We start from the raw sequence: 15752 nt of genomic DNA, 5'->3' as shown, positions 1-15752 counted from the left end.
AGGTGAGAGATTACTGTGCCCTAAGGATTATCCAGGAGGTAATTATCTGGAAAGAAGCAGTATACTGCCATATTTAGAGCTTTATTACTAAATCACTCCCTGCGGCACTTATTACCACAGCTTTACAGTGGTCATGATTGGGGAGGGTACACAGGGTGTTGGTGACTTTTTGCATTTCTGCTTTCTTGTTGGATGGCCCCTGATATGTGATGATTTGTCATTTGGACCTTCGAAGCTTCTATATCTTTCTCTCTGAGGCTGTTTTTATTTCTTAAATCTATGCCACCTTCTCAGCGTGTCAGCATTTTTTAATGGTGCTGTTTCCCTCAAGTCAAGCTTCTTTTTATAATGCTGAAAGATTAGCTCCCATTTCCCCTGCACTCACATTGCACTGTACCTCTCCAACCCCGAAGCCTTGCTTTGTTGTTGTCTGTCGCTCCAGGGTAAATTGTGTGCAAAGCTTCAAAGTTATTGGTATCCAAGTGCTATTTCAAAGTGCTGAAGGCACTAAAATATTTATTTTAATAAGGTTGTTGATAAGAACACTTAAAGCAATGTTTTCTATTGTTTTGTTGCTTTCCTTCTGCTCTCCCATCTCAAATTTCTCTTGTCCTGTGTTGAAGGTGATGATTCATTTTTCATTGAAGTTCCAGCTGCCGTATGCTTTCTGGAAATTTCTACAGATGCCTAGTCTTTGTTTGTCACCTAAAGAAAGTTCTGCTGATAGGCTATTTTACCACAGGTGCTTTAAAATCTGAGCCCTGTCCTCAACGGAGTCCCGTAGCTCAGTGGTTAGGGCACTCGCTTTGGAAGCGAGACACCTGGGTTCAATTTCAGGCAGGGCGAAACCTTGGGCAAGTTTCCTTACTCCACACGCCTAATAATAATCCCTCCAAAACAAAAAAACACTAACAAATTGGTCATTTTCAATCCACGACTGTTTGCAGGACACAACTGTGCACAATTGGCTGCCGCGTTTCGCCCACAAATATACATTCAATTCACTTTGCAGTCTATTCTGTGAAGTGCTTTGAGACGTTGAGAAGACGTGAAAAGCGCTATATCAAATGCAAGGAATATTATTATTATCCAATTTCTACACATTCATTTGTATTGAGGGCTAATTTGTAAGATTCACGAAAGGACTTGTAAATGTGGAATCGCGAACATGTTGCAGGTCGACCCTATGGAACTCTGATCGGACACCAATCTCAGTTCCCATGTCCGTGAAATTGGTGTCCGGAAAGAATTCCAGGCCATTGGCTGCCACACATTGGGGTTTATTATGAATCCTTCAGTGAATTTCGTAAATCAAACCCTAGTGGAACACAATGAAATCCTTAAGACCACTGGACGGGCCCTAGGGTTACTTCCTTCTCATTGGCTTTATGTCAACTCACTGTCTGTTTTTTTTTAACTCAGGGGAATATTGTTATTATTCCACTGTACATGAACTTGTCAACATACAAAAAATGACATTTTTAGGTCTTTGCCAGTAGAGAAATAACATGCTCTTCAAAGTCTATTTTGATTTGTATTTATGAACATAATTAACTTCTAGTGTAAAGGAAGAGATTATTGTTTGCTTAACAAAGTTCCACTGGGCAATTGTGTGCTCTGTTTAGTAGGAAATCAATGTGACTTACTGAGACTAAAGACAATATGCTGAATTGTTTTTAATATAAAACTGAGAACCCATCAGCTTGTCAAATATTATAGTGAACAAATGCTGTGTTCCTGGTTTGCTAATAACTTATTTTCTTGTGTTTGCCCAAAAATCATCGATTAACGTTAGTAAATTCAAATATAGTAAGAGGCCAGTGTATTATCTTTCAAGTAAGGAAACAGCTAAGATTCTTGCTAATTGTTGCAACCTTTGAATACTCATTAATTTCTTAAATCCCGTATTTTTATTTCAACGGCTATACAGTTTTAAAATTGCTATGTTAAATGCGTCACTTTTCTTCGCAACAAATATGTCAGTCTTCAAAGGACTGTAAGACTGCATGTCTATTACAGGAAATAGCAGCAACGACAGAAGAGCTAATTCAACTCAAATCAGTTGATAGGAGAAGAGAGGAATTGAATGTGGCAGAGAAGCATCAGGATTGTTAAAACTATGAAAAAACAGATTAATGGTGATAGGGACAGATGGTGCAAAATCAAAGGAAGGAAAATGGATTTGATCAACAATAACTTGAATTTACACAGTGCCTTTCATGTGGGTAGCGTCCCAGAACGCTTCAAGGAACAAGGGCAGAAAGGAATGTACAATAGATTCAATCATGCACTGGAGCAGGGAGAAAGATAGAAAGGGAGAAAGATAACTATGGTGAGAAGATGCCAATGGAAACAATAAAATAAAGAATGGTAATTTATGCTATTATATCACCAAACATTAGAACATTCAAGGATACACTTGGGAGGGGATTGTTTTGTCCTACTTAAGCTCTCTGTACACATAAGAAATTAACTGTTAATTACACATAAACTGTTGAGTGGCCTTCTTCTTAATAAACAGTTCCACAATTTACCGTTTCAATGATAAATCTCATTATACCTTGAATCTGAAAATCCCCTGAGCTGTACCATTGTATTGCCACTGTGGTAATGGGACCAGTGATAGAAGGGTTTTCAACAAAATGGAACTGAATGAAAATTAACATACCATGAGTAGCACAATAATCTGATTTGCTGTATGAAATGGGTGTTTGAAGAGGACCAATTTTATATAAATGTCTGTACATCTGTGGAAGTGAAAACATTACTATTTTTTGTCCATAGATATATTAGTAGTAAATAGAAACAATTTTTATGTATGCTTTTGAAAATGATAAGTGACCGGAACCAGAATATTTTCCATTTTAGAAAAAAACTTGACACTGATAATTTACTTGTCAGATATGGAATGATAATTTCGAAAACTGAGTATCTCTTCAATTAAATTTGACATTTTTGCTAAATAAGCATTGTGGAAGAACATTTCTTGGAAGTGCAGTTTGGATTTTTGACACTCTACATCCAGAAATTTCTGTGAGCCAGTCTGTCATATGTTATAATAGGTTTATGTCCAGTGCTTAAGACAGATGGATTCTATTTCATGTGTGACCTTTAGCAGCCAACAGAGAAATGAGTCCTTGGTATCCAGACCATTGAACAACATTGCAGAAAAAAATGAACTTATATTACCTTTACATGCTGAAATACTTCAGTTTCTATTACTGTTCTATTACAAACATAAGTTTTGTTTTTATTTAATTACCTGCAGATTGATCATTTTTTTAATGCAAATAATTCTGTTCAATATTTCTTAAAATGTTTAAATTCAATCCAACTACTGGATCTAGTTTAAAACACCAACGTAGGTATATTTGTATTGATTACATTCATACCAAAAGCTAATGAATAATTAGCCTTAAGGTTTAAGATTGTGTGGAAGTGTAGGAAAAAAATAAATTGTCTTAATTTGGAAGCTGGTCTTCTAAGAAATGTGAAAAACTGTCTTTGAAGAATAAGACTGCATTGAAGAATGTTCTACAATTTTATGCTGTTTTAGCTATTAATACTAATTGGTCTTACAGGGAAAGACAAGGTGGAATTTTGGGTCACAAGTTGCTTCATAATGTAAAAGTTGCATCTTATTTTGGGAGAATGAAAGGAAGTGGCTCCAAAAGATTCCCAAATGATGCACCCACTAAAAGAGAATGAGAAAATTTTTCTCCGGGTGTCACTAATAGGGTTGATTTTAACGGCGAATATTGAATCAGGATCTATCTATAGCGTTACTGTTACAGTGAAAGTGCCATTGAGGGTGAGAAATGCAGCACACTGTAGGATGCAGAGGAACGCCCTTTCCCTGACTTTGTTAAAATGGTTTTCACCCAGAAGCATTGCAGTCATTGAGCTGACCCCACTTCTGAACGTACCTCCTGTTTCGGACCCCTGACTTTCCAGCACCTTGGGATGTTCTCCCGACTCGTGGAGTCCTGTAGCTCAGTGGTTAGAGCACTCGCTTTGCAAGTGAGAGACCTGAGTTCAATTCCAGGCAGAGGGCGAAACCTTGGACAAGTTTCCTTACTCCACACGCCTAATAATAATCCCTCCAAAAACAATAATAAATTGGTCATTTTCAATCTACGACTGTTTGTGGGACATTGCTGTGCGCAATTGGCTGCTGCGTTCGCCCACAAATATACAGTCAATTCACTTTACAGTGTGTTCTGTGAAGCGCTTTGGGACGTCCTCCCGACGTGAAAAGCGTTACATCAAATGCAAGGATTATTATTATTATTGAAAGGCGCTCTATAAATGTAATTTTGTTGTTGTTGTTGTCCTGTGTGATTCATATCAGAAAGCTATATAATACTGGTGTGAGTCAGCCCACTCTTTACTGCTGTCTGAGTTCAAAGTTAGGGTCCTTTTTTATTCTGTTTTATTTATGAGTGTTCTTAATAAAAAAAACAATTGCTATGTCATTTATTTTGAATGGCATTTATTATCTGAGGTAAACCAGTGGCATAATTCATGTGATGCCCTTTGTCAGCTTAAAGGAAATTTGGTGTGTGAACGGTTGATTAACTTCACAGCAATTCCACCTGATGTTTTACAATACTGTTAAGTACGGCACACTGGGATTGATTTTACAGAATCTTGAATCATAAGTAATTTGTGTATTATCCACCCTAGTTTCCTGATGATGTCCCCGATGAATTTCAGATTCTAAAGTATTAATATGCTTACTGTAATAGTTTTTTCCTGAGATCAGCTCAGTTTCATTTAAAAACTCTGATATTGCGTTAGGATCCATAAAACTAAGTGTAGCTTTAACACTGCCTCAGCTGGGATTTCAGTACTGTATGTATTATCAAATCGAGCCTCTATTTACAGTGAATAAGCAGAGTCACTTCTGGCTGGGAATTTGTCTGGTTTATCATCTGTGTTTCAGAATAGGATTTTTTTTTTTGCTCATCTTTTCGTGAAAGCAACAACATAATACTGCAGGGACATAATGAACATAAGCTGTTGACAACAAAAAAGAAATGTTGTGGCAGATCCGATTTTCTCTTGAATAGTATAAATTATTTTACTGTTGCAATGAACATTGTTTTTTTTCTGAGATACAGCACTGAGTTTGCCATCCTTCTCCGTCAGATTGCCCCCGAAACTATAATAATAATCCTTGCATTTGATATAGCGTCTTATCACATCTTCGAGACGTCTCAAAGCGCTTCACAGAATACACTACAATGGATAGAGCCTGCATTTTATGTCATGGTATTGAAGTGCATTTTCACCCAATACAGTGATGTTGTACGATAAATATTTACAGGACAGAATTTTGGGGGTGGTGGTCACAGTATAGTTCCACAACTTTTTTTTTGAGATACTTTAGAATTCATCCTGCATAGTAACTTGAGTATATGGATTGAGTTACCATGAAATCATACTTAATAGCTTATACTCTTATTTTGACCTATGTCCAAGTAGGTTCTTGGCAATTATTTCAGCTGTGAATAATATAAACTTTGGAACACTTGTTATTAGTCCCTTAAATATTCTCTTAAAATAGCCAGAATTGGCTCAGTTCCTCTCCCAATTAATATAAACACTATTTTGTTAACAGTGCCAACAATTGCGTCTAACCAATAGGTTAGATTGTTAGTAACTTATGAAATTGCTGAAAATGAGAACCCCAGCACGTGTCTGTCTCAATCAAGTAGCAATATCTCCCTTTCCCGAACTACACACACAAGCTCATATACATATCTTTCCCTTTGCTGGTAAATCACTCTGAATAATGGAAATTTTAACTTTGGGTTCAAAAAGATCCCGGTCCAAATTCAGCTGAATCCCATAAACGTTTAACATTTTTCTCCCCAAAACTAAAAACAAAGCAGTGTTTGGATAATTGGGCCCACAAATTATACAGTACACATAGCTCTGGAATGCTACCTGTGTGAGGGGCATAATATAAATGCATGTTGTTGTTGTAGTCAATTCACTTCAAAGTATGCTCTGTGAAGCATCTTGAGATGTCTTGAAGAAGTGATAAAGAGCTATCGAATTCAAGGATTATTATTATTAATTTCAATTGTTCAATTTACATTTTTGACAGTGCGCTGGGCATTCTATCCAAGATATAGCACTAAGTTCAAGTTCGCCAGCATTGACTCAACTCCACTGTTGCATTAATGCTGCTGTGTGTCACTCTTTGCTCTCCCGAGACAGTACGATTTGGCTCTTTGGCTGCTTCTGTGCCCTCACTCTATAATTTGGCCATTTTTAATGCCCTTTTGAAGTGGTTCTCAGTACTAGAGGTTCTACTGTACATTATTAAACAAATAGGGTCAAAGGTTTCGATTACTGTTATTCCTTGCTCCACCTCTCAAATAATTCAGTTTGGTTTGTTTGATATTTCTGAGCAATAAAAGTAATTTTCCAATTTATATTCTGTGTGTGTGGTAATTTCATATGGATTTTATTGAAGTCAGTATTGAAATACTTTGTCAGTAAAGGTTATCTTTATTCATGTGTCCCAAAGCAATAACTGCTTCCACTCTCCACAGAAAACAAAACAGCCATCTTCCTTTGACAGTGTCATATTTAAGCCTTACAATGCTACTGCATTTTTTCATCATGGATGTAATTTGCATATCGTGCTTAAAGTGAAACCATACAAATGGCATGATTCAGCATTGAGGATTCCATTTGAAATGATACGTGTAAATGTATAAATGGAATGCAACATCTAACTGGAAGTGAATACAATGGAGTCGTGAGTATATTATGGCCTGGTTCATGCAATTAAATTACAGTTACTAATAATAATCCTTGTATTTGATATAGTGCCTTAATTTATCGTCAAGATGTTTCAAAAGCTTCAGTGGAATTTACTGTGAAATGTAGTGACCATGTATTTGTAGGAAAATGAAGCATCAAATTCTTTTTGAATAGTGTCATAGGATCGTTAAAATCCATCTCAACAGGCAGACAGAACTTTGGTTTAGCATCTCATCAGATGATGGCATCTCTGACAATCCATTGCTCCCCCAACAATGTATTATTGTTAACTATCAATATAATTCTGGCTCAATTGAATTACATATTTTACCAGATTCAGTATCATCTCTCCAATGTTAAAATGCTTGGGCAAAGGTTTATCGCTGACATTTTATAAGTGGAATCTAAATTCAACAGTCGAATGAACCCAGTTCCTTTGTACGTTTTAGTTGCAACATAAACGTAAGACCTTCTGGGCAGCAGAATGTTCAGCCGTCTGCAGACAATACCATTTCCTATCAGCAGAGCAAGGCGCAGAAGCACTTTGCAATATTGAAGAATGAAAAGCCTCTTTGGGAAGGGGGGAGGGGGGAGAACAGAATGCCAGCCCAGAGAATATGAAAGCACCATCAATAATACAGGGACACTTTCAATCTATCAGAATCACAATTTACACATTGAGAAATTCACTGAAGGTCCAAATACTCCTTGGAGTTGTTCAGTGTATGTTTTGTTGTGGTGAAACCTCTGTGGAATTTATGTGGGAATTGTATTTGTGTAGTCCTTTGTTATTTCAGATTGTTATGCAATAAATCATTATACTTATCATATTAAAATAAAGGAGCTGTAGCTCCTGGCACACTTCACACCGTGGCTGCTCATTTCAGTGCACCATCAGAGAGGAAAAGCCTTTCATTCCACATCATCGGTAAGTCAGACATGAAAAGCTTTTGTTTGAAATGCAATCAAAGAAGAAACTCAGGAAAATTGCAATCTGAGGATATCCCACCCTCAATAGCTCAGGGATTTTAAAATGCTTATCATGTGGGGAACTTTTTTTAAAACAAATTCTATTTAGGTGGAGTTCCATAGCGTAGAGGACCAGTGTTCGATTCTCAGGTGGGGCAAATGCTTAGGCAAGTTTCCTTACTCCACACACCTCTGTTTACCTAGCAGTAAATAGGAACCTAGTTGTTAGTCGATTGGTGGATCGCTTTCCTGGGGTAATAATTCCTCCAAAACAAAAATCAAGGTGGTCTGAATGCCCTGTGAAATTCTGAAAACAGTATACGTTTCCATTGGGCTGAAATTGGATTTCTTTGACTCTTCCCCTTCCTGACGAGGAACGTGCTGACATCCTCTGTTTTTATTGTGCAATGCAGCAAAAGAAAGTCTTTCTCTTCACATAGAATAGTAATGTGAATCTTGTCCCTTAATTGATGACCCAGGTCCTTTGTCTGTGGCTGAAACAAAAAACATTGATTTATTTAAGAGGAAACTTGATGCGTACGTGAGGAGAAGGGACCAGAGAGGTACAGGAGAGGGGAATAGGAGGGCTGGAGGCTCATGTGGAATATAAACACCTGCAAGTACTAGTTGGTGTATATGGTCTGTATCATTCTATGTAATTCTGTATAACTGTCACTCAGTTAAAAGTGGAGATCCTTTGCTCTGCTTTCACTATATGCCAAGGAACCAGCAATCACCTCTCCTGTGTTATAGATAGTGTGGATAATTCTTCAGAATTAAGAAAAGCTGATTGCCTGTGCCCTCGGGGCAGACTGTAATTTTGCTTTTTTGACATGAACATTAATGCAAGGATTATTACTATTAGTGTGAACAAATATTTGGAGAATTGAGACAAATTGAAATTTTATTTAAATGTTGTTTATAAAATTATACAATAATTTTGGTTTTATACAACAAATCCTTGCAGTTAAAGGTCTGTAATAGTAGGTCTAAAATGATATTTTTTAAAGCATTAACATTTATGAGCCAGATGGATTTATCCTCCTTAATGCAATCATAGAAATAATTTTCAGGATTAATCAAACCAACCATGAAATTATATCACCAGCACAGACTACAACCCAAAGCCAAAATTAACAGGATATTAGCTCTTTATTCACAGGATTTTTTTTTCTTTTTTGCGCATTAGCAACAATTGTTTAGTCTAACGACAGCAATACAATGCAATATGTTTTTTGGTAACACTGTCTCACACCGCAGGCTGCCGAAACCCTCATACATGCCTTCATTACGTCGAGGCTTGACTATACAAACTCACTGTTTGTCGGCCTCCCCAACTCCTCCCTCCGCAGGCTGCAGATCATCCAGAACTCTGCAGCCTGTGTCCTACTCCCGCACTAGGCTCCGAGACCCTATCACCCCCATCCTTGCCCAACTCCACTGGCTTCTCATCACAAAGAGGATACAGTTCAAGATCCTGATCCTCACCTTCAAAGCCCTCCATGGTCTTCCTCCCCCCACTTCTCTAAACTCCTAACCCCCTACCATCCTGTGCGCTCCCTCTGCTCAGCTGGCTCCGACCTGCTTCACGTCTCCCACCTTGCTCGCCTCACTATCAGCGGGTGGGCCGTCCGCCACTCTGCACCCACACTCTAGAACTCCATCCCGCAGTCCCTTCCTCTCACCCCCTCCCTTGCCATCTTTAAGACCCACCTCAAGACCCTCCTCTTCGAGACAGCCAAATGGAATTTCATTCAATCATCCCACCAGGATTTTGTGCAAGGATAGTGCAGCACGAAAGATAAAGAAGTTAAATTATATGAAGAAACTAAACAATGTATAATCCTGCTGAATTTAAATGAAAATTCCACTACAGAGTCTTGCAGAATGGCTGAACTGAAATTGTATGTATGAAATTATTATAAACATCTAAAAGGGATTCTATCCAAACTTACTGAGCTTTATCCTATTGTCCCCAACTATTTCTATGTAGACTCTTTTTATGCAAACGTTTTGAATCATGTGGGGAGGTATTGCACAATGGTTTCAAAAGAGTTGAGCACCTTCTGATGAGTAAAGTGATGTGTGAATTTCAAGGAATGTAACGTTAATTTGAGAGAGTCCAGACATTGTAAACCAACCAGGGAGCACAGGATATCCTCTCTTAGTACTGCTGAGGATTTAGCCATCTAAATGCATCTAGTTTGTTGAAAAGCCTTTATAATTTTGTTGTTGTATCTGAACAATATTTTGAACAATCAGTACAAATCAATGTGTAGCAGAGTAAGGGTTAAAGGAAAAACTTTGAAGCTGCCAACCCCTGGCAGGGAAGCATTTAATGGCAACTGATGAATTTTAATAGAGTTCATTGATTACTTGTCTCAGAATGAATCTACATGATCTGATAGTACCACTCTGTCCTGTAGGACTTGCTCTTCAGACTGCCACTGAGTCTATTTGTGCACAGAGATGTCTTGTCCATTAGTAGTTTTCAGACTGGAGAATAATTAGAAGTGCAATTAACTGATTTCATTTCCCCCTCCACATGGCACTTAAAATGCAGCCAGCAAAAATGAAATCTTTTTTTCCAAAAGACATGCCGTCAGCAGCAATCTGACATTAACATCCATGCTTACTGTTTGGATGACTTGAGGGAAAATTGTAGTTGTAAGGTCTGATGAATAAGTAGGCAAAGTAACTGTACAGCAATCAAGCAAAAACGTGTTCAGTGATTGTGAAATCCACTGATATCATTTGTCACTCACTGACAAGACAGACAGTGGATTAAAAAAATATTGTGGCTGACACCAACAGCATAGCCACTTGGGTCAGAGCCTCTGTTTGTATTTTTTTTAATTGCTGTGGGAAATGGAAATGGAGCTCGCAAGTCAGGCAGGCAGAGAGCGGGCAGCATTTATCCAAACTACAATATAATAAATGTGGTTGTCATACCTAAAACAAAGCTTTTGTGTCTACCAATAATATCACACATTGTTTTCCTTCAAATTCAAAACTGTAGGTGTAAAATATAACAATAAGAATAAAATGTTAAAGAGATTGTTTGTGGGACACGACTGTGCACAATTGGCTGCCGGGTTTCGCCCACAAAATACACAATCAATTCACTTTACAGTATATTCTGTGAAGCGCTTTGATACGTCTCGAAGAAGTGATAAGCCGCTATATCAAATGCAAGGATTATTATTATTGTAAAATGTGGATTTTTTCCCTTTAGCCATCAACTCAAAGAACCAGTCCCACAATACCTCCAACACACTACACCAGCCACTATTGTGCTTAATTGGCAAGAAGCAATTGGTAATAATAATCTGTGCATTTTGATATAGCACTTTTCAGATCTTTGAGACATCTCAAAGCACTTCACAGAATATACTGTAAAGTGAATTGACTGTATATTTGTGAGCGAAACTGAATTATCTTTAAGAATTTTCGATAGAAATATAGGAGTAGAAATTCCACTTAGATTTACTCAATAATTCTTAGTATTTCAGAGCACATAGAATTTGACAAATTCTTAAATAGATTTTGAAGTTTTCTGTAAGTTTTCACAGAATCACCGAAAAGGAGTTTCAACAACAACAAAATTACATTTGTATAGTGCCTTTCATGTCGTGAGGACGTCCCAAGGCGCTAAGACTGAGTTCAACAATTTGCCAAATTTCTATATGTGCTTAGAAAGTGCTACACAAACAGAGTAAATCCAGATCCAAATGGAATTTCTCGCTCAGAATGTACGTTTCAGGCAAAATGCATAATTACTGACAAGGCAATGAAGTAATGGCTCTTGAATAAGAGAGCACTATCTTGCAATCAATCTACATCATAACAATCCTTGCATTTCATATGGAGCCTTTCATGTTGGGAGGACGTCTTAAAGAGCTTCACATGATTAATTTGGAAAGTATAGTGACTGGTATTTTTGAAAGCAATAAGTAATTCTGTATTTTAACTTTGTACGTTTTAGTTGGCTATTCATAAACGGAAGCCGAATCTGGTGAATATAGGGAGAACAGCTGATGTGAAGAAAGTAGAAAAGTGTTTTACTCTGTTCTCAAAAGGCTGGATTAAATAACCCACATCACCAATTGTTATTTGTATCAATGTTTATTTCAAATAGGAACTTTGAACAGATGCAGGGGCTGTTGTCGAGACTCAGCATTGTGGTTTCTTGCTTGAGTGTTACACCAACATTGAAATGAAGCGTTATTTCATCATACTAGATCTATTAGATACAGTACTGTTGAGTTAGTATTCATTACCTCATCTAAACAGGTCTCTAGTGAGCTTGCATGCTGTGGCTGCCTGAATTACAACAGAAAGGATTATTCATGCTTGAAGTTTTAAGGGATTATTCATGAGTTCTGCAAAAATGAAAATAACACGTTCAGTTTAGCACTGTCTAGTAAGAAACGTTGAGACCAGCATAGAAAAATACACAGTGCAAGACAATTCCATTGTTTGTGGGATTCATCCTATGCCTACGCATTAAAGCACTTTTGCTGGTAAATATAATAATAATCGTTGCATTTTATGTAGCGCCTTATTACATCTTCAAAACGTCTCAAAGCGCTTCACAGAATATACTGTAAGTGAATTGATTGTATATTTTGTGGGCGAAACATGGTAGCCAAGTATGCACTGCAGTGTCCCACAAACAGTCGTGGATTGAATGACCAATGTATTATTATTCATTTAATTTTTTTTGAAGGAATTATTACCCCCACAAAAGCGATCCGCCAATCGACTATCAGCCGGGTTTCTACTTACTGCTTGGTAAACAGAGGCATGTGGAGTAAGGAAACTTGCCCAACATTCGCCCTGCTGGGAATCAAACCCAGGTCTCTCGCTTGCGAGGCGAGTGCTCTAACCACTGAGCTACAGAACGCCTCAAAATATGTGAACTGTACATATTTATAACTGACCCACGAGGAACAGTTCTTGTATTCTCACAATGGGTTAGTTTGATAAAATGTAAATTTACCACTTTAACAACAGAACAGAATTTGAATCATGTGTGATTTGCAGCACACAAGCAATTAAATTGTTTCACCAGACTGGATCTGTTAGATATAGAATATGAATTAATATTCATTACCTCATCTTATAAGCTCTCTGGTAAGTATTTAGGTAGATCGTAAAGTTCTTGAAAATCATGAGGCTGCACTGTTACTCCCAAGAATAGCCACTTGGTCAAGGCACTTGTGCCTCTGGATCTGTACCCCAACAGGAGTCAGCATTTTCAGAAGAGAACGAAAATGTTTCTAAAACAGAAAAGCTGCTCAGGCCAAATGCGATATTAAATTAATGTGGTGAAGGTAGTCTCATCCCTAAAACAGAATGACCAATGGTAAAAATATAAAAAAATGTGTGTGGTTTAAATTTAGTTTCGTCCACAAAATATAGAGTCAATCCACTTTACAATGTATCCGTGAATTGCTTTGAGATGTCTCAATGACGTGATAAGGCGCTATATCAAATGCAAGGATTATTATTATTATAATTCACATAGTTACTATATATTCTATTGTATATGCGTCCTTCCAGGAGAACAGAGGAAAAGGATGAATCTTTGGTAATTTCACAGTTTCCCAGTTCCAAGATCAAAGATTGTGTTCTTCTTTATCTAATCTTTTTTACTTTGGAGCACCTTTCCATTCTTAATTTGCAGTACTTTACTTTGCACAAATAGATCAGTACCATTGCAGTCTTTACGAGCATTGGAACCTTTTCATTGTTACCTGAATGTCGGGAGTGAAAAACAGCTGGATGCAGTTCAAAGGAGGCAAATTTGTGAAAATTGGTTTGAGATGAACCAGTCTGAAAGTTCACTGCAATTTACAATTTAACACAATCTGGAGAGATTATGCCTGATGTTTCTGTATGGAGTCCACCCTACAGCTTTCGTATTGTTGTCCCAGTGACATTTTTCACTGAGTAAAAAGGAAATCCAAGCACAGTGCTGTGCTGTCCAGTGGTAATAATTTACACCTTGAACTGAAGCCCTTGCCTCTTGCAGACAAAATTAAATCATTTCAGAATACCATATCCTTCACTTTCACACATCAAGGCCTCCCAACGATATAGATATAATTTCAAAGATCAATCACTTTTTATCTTTTAAGACTACTTGTGAATTTGATTCCACTGTTCAATGGAAAATCATTTTTCATATCATCCAAAAAAACACTGGGTGAATAATTTTGTATTCACCAGTAAGGTTACCATTCTAAAACCAATTAGATAGCAATAGCAGGGGGAAAAAGTAAGTGTAGCAAATGTTTCATCATATGATCCGATGACATTGGATTTGGTATTATAATGTATGTGCCAGCAAAGGTGCCAAGCTCTATCATGTAAAAAAACAACTTGCTTATATAGAGGCGTGCTTATGAAGAATATCTCAAAATATTTAAACACTTTCATGCATCCATTTTAGTGAGGTCAAGTTATATGTGCACAGTAAGTTGATATTTCCAACAGAACTTTAAAAACGACATCTTAAAAGTTTTTGTACAATTCATTCAGGAGCAAATCAGAATCAAATCTGCACCCTGCCCATATTTTTCAGAATTCTCCTAGTCAGACTTAGTTAATCCTTATGGACTCTGCCATGAATTTGCCAGTAGTATAAACACACCAAAGATGTGGTATAGGCACTGTTAAATTCTTCTTAAGATGAAATGATTTTTGCTCTACTGCTAATATTCCTGCTGTTATTAATGGAGCAATAGCTAATAACATTATAGACAAAAGGCTGCACATCACTGGTGATCTGTTTCCAGCCAACTTGTCACTTGCCACAGTTATATTCATAGATGACATTTCCCAAATGTCACTGGTTATTTTGACTTATCTCGTCAATGTGACATAAAAAGAACTGGATTGATTTGCTTCTCTCTGCTGACAGATTCTGATCAGTAATGGTTTTATATACTATAAATTAGCACTGACATTTTTTTTAAATGCTCAATATAAGCAAAAATTGTATTAAACTGTTTTATGAAACTGTAATTAGGTAAAATTTAGCAAAGGTACTTATGACCTTTAACAAACAGATAGAATATAAATTGGACTAAAATTGTACGGCTGGAGCCCTGGTGAGTCCAGGGCTACTCAAATGTCAAGAGTATCTTTATTACTGTGACATTAACCCTGTACCACTAAATAGGACATATTAAACGCTATTTGAAATAAATGTTAAAACACTTGACTCATGTTTAACAATTAATTTTGTTGTAATGATTACAGCTAATTCCATTTATTTTCATAATTGTTTTAAGTTGAAAGCTGTACTGCACTTGCCTGTACTCCTCTGGCTCCCAAATCCCATTATTCATTTCAGAAATACAAACCCACATCAAGAATCTGGTTCTTCAACACATGGAAAACAAACCCAAAGGCCATTCGTTCAGCCAAGATCCACAATTCTAAAGATGTGACCAGATTCCCATTTGATGACACATAAATGTCAAACAAGGAAGATCTTCTGTTGAATAAATTATGTTATCAGCAACACTGGGTTGGCAGACTAATCCTATTTGAACAATATAACTCATCCAAAGAATTACAATAAGGCAGACATACTGTACACTTAGTGTTGGTTAACGTGCTCCTTTGCATCAAAAGCTGTGGAGTAGTGCTACAGTATGTGAGGCTGATTCCAATTTAGATCAATTGTGTGAGACCATCTCTGGAACCAGTCTCATAGTGCTTTAACTTTCCACTGGCTATAGAATAACTGCATCATAAGTGCATCCTGGGAAAAGAAAACTTTATAATTTGAAATTTAGCTGTGCTCTGGTCTATTCTAAAGGTGTTCAGTATTGACAAAGAGCTGATGGGACTAACAGCTTTTTAGTAATGTTAAAATGAACCATTATTTGAAGACCGGTTTAGCAGAGCCTGTGCAGATGTGTAAGTAAGTGTATTGGAATCTGTGTTCAATTGATGATTTTGGATAGTCAGCAAATAGCTAAGAAGTC

At 37.1% G+C, this 15752-nt stretch overlaps 1 non-coding gene across 1 annotated transcript; it reads right to left on the bottom strand.

Annotated features, from left to right (window-relative positions):
- Positions 1 to 12583: 12583 nt before the first annotated feature.
- Positions 12584 to 12655, bottom strand: trnaa-cgc. The gene has a single exon. It is a non-coding gene; the product is annotated as a tRNA-Ala (tRNA).
- Positions 12656 to 15752: the final 3097 nt, after the last annotated feature.

The sequence above is a fragment of the Callorhinchus milii genome, unplaced genomic scaffold, assembly GCF_018977255.1.
Source record: "Callorhinchus milii isolate IMCB2004 unplaced genomic scaffold, IMCB_Cmil_1.0 Scaffold26, whole genome shotgun sequence".
Classification (NCBI taxonomy): domain Eukaryota; kingdom Metazoa; phylum Chordata; class Chondrichthyes; order Chimaeriformes; family Callorhinchidae; genus Callorhinchus; species Callorhinchus milii.
Note: the sequence above shows the minus strand (reverse complement) of the source record. Positions and strands in the feature narration are given on the sequence as shown.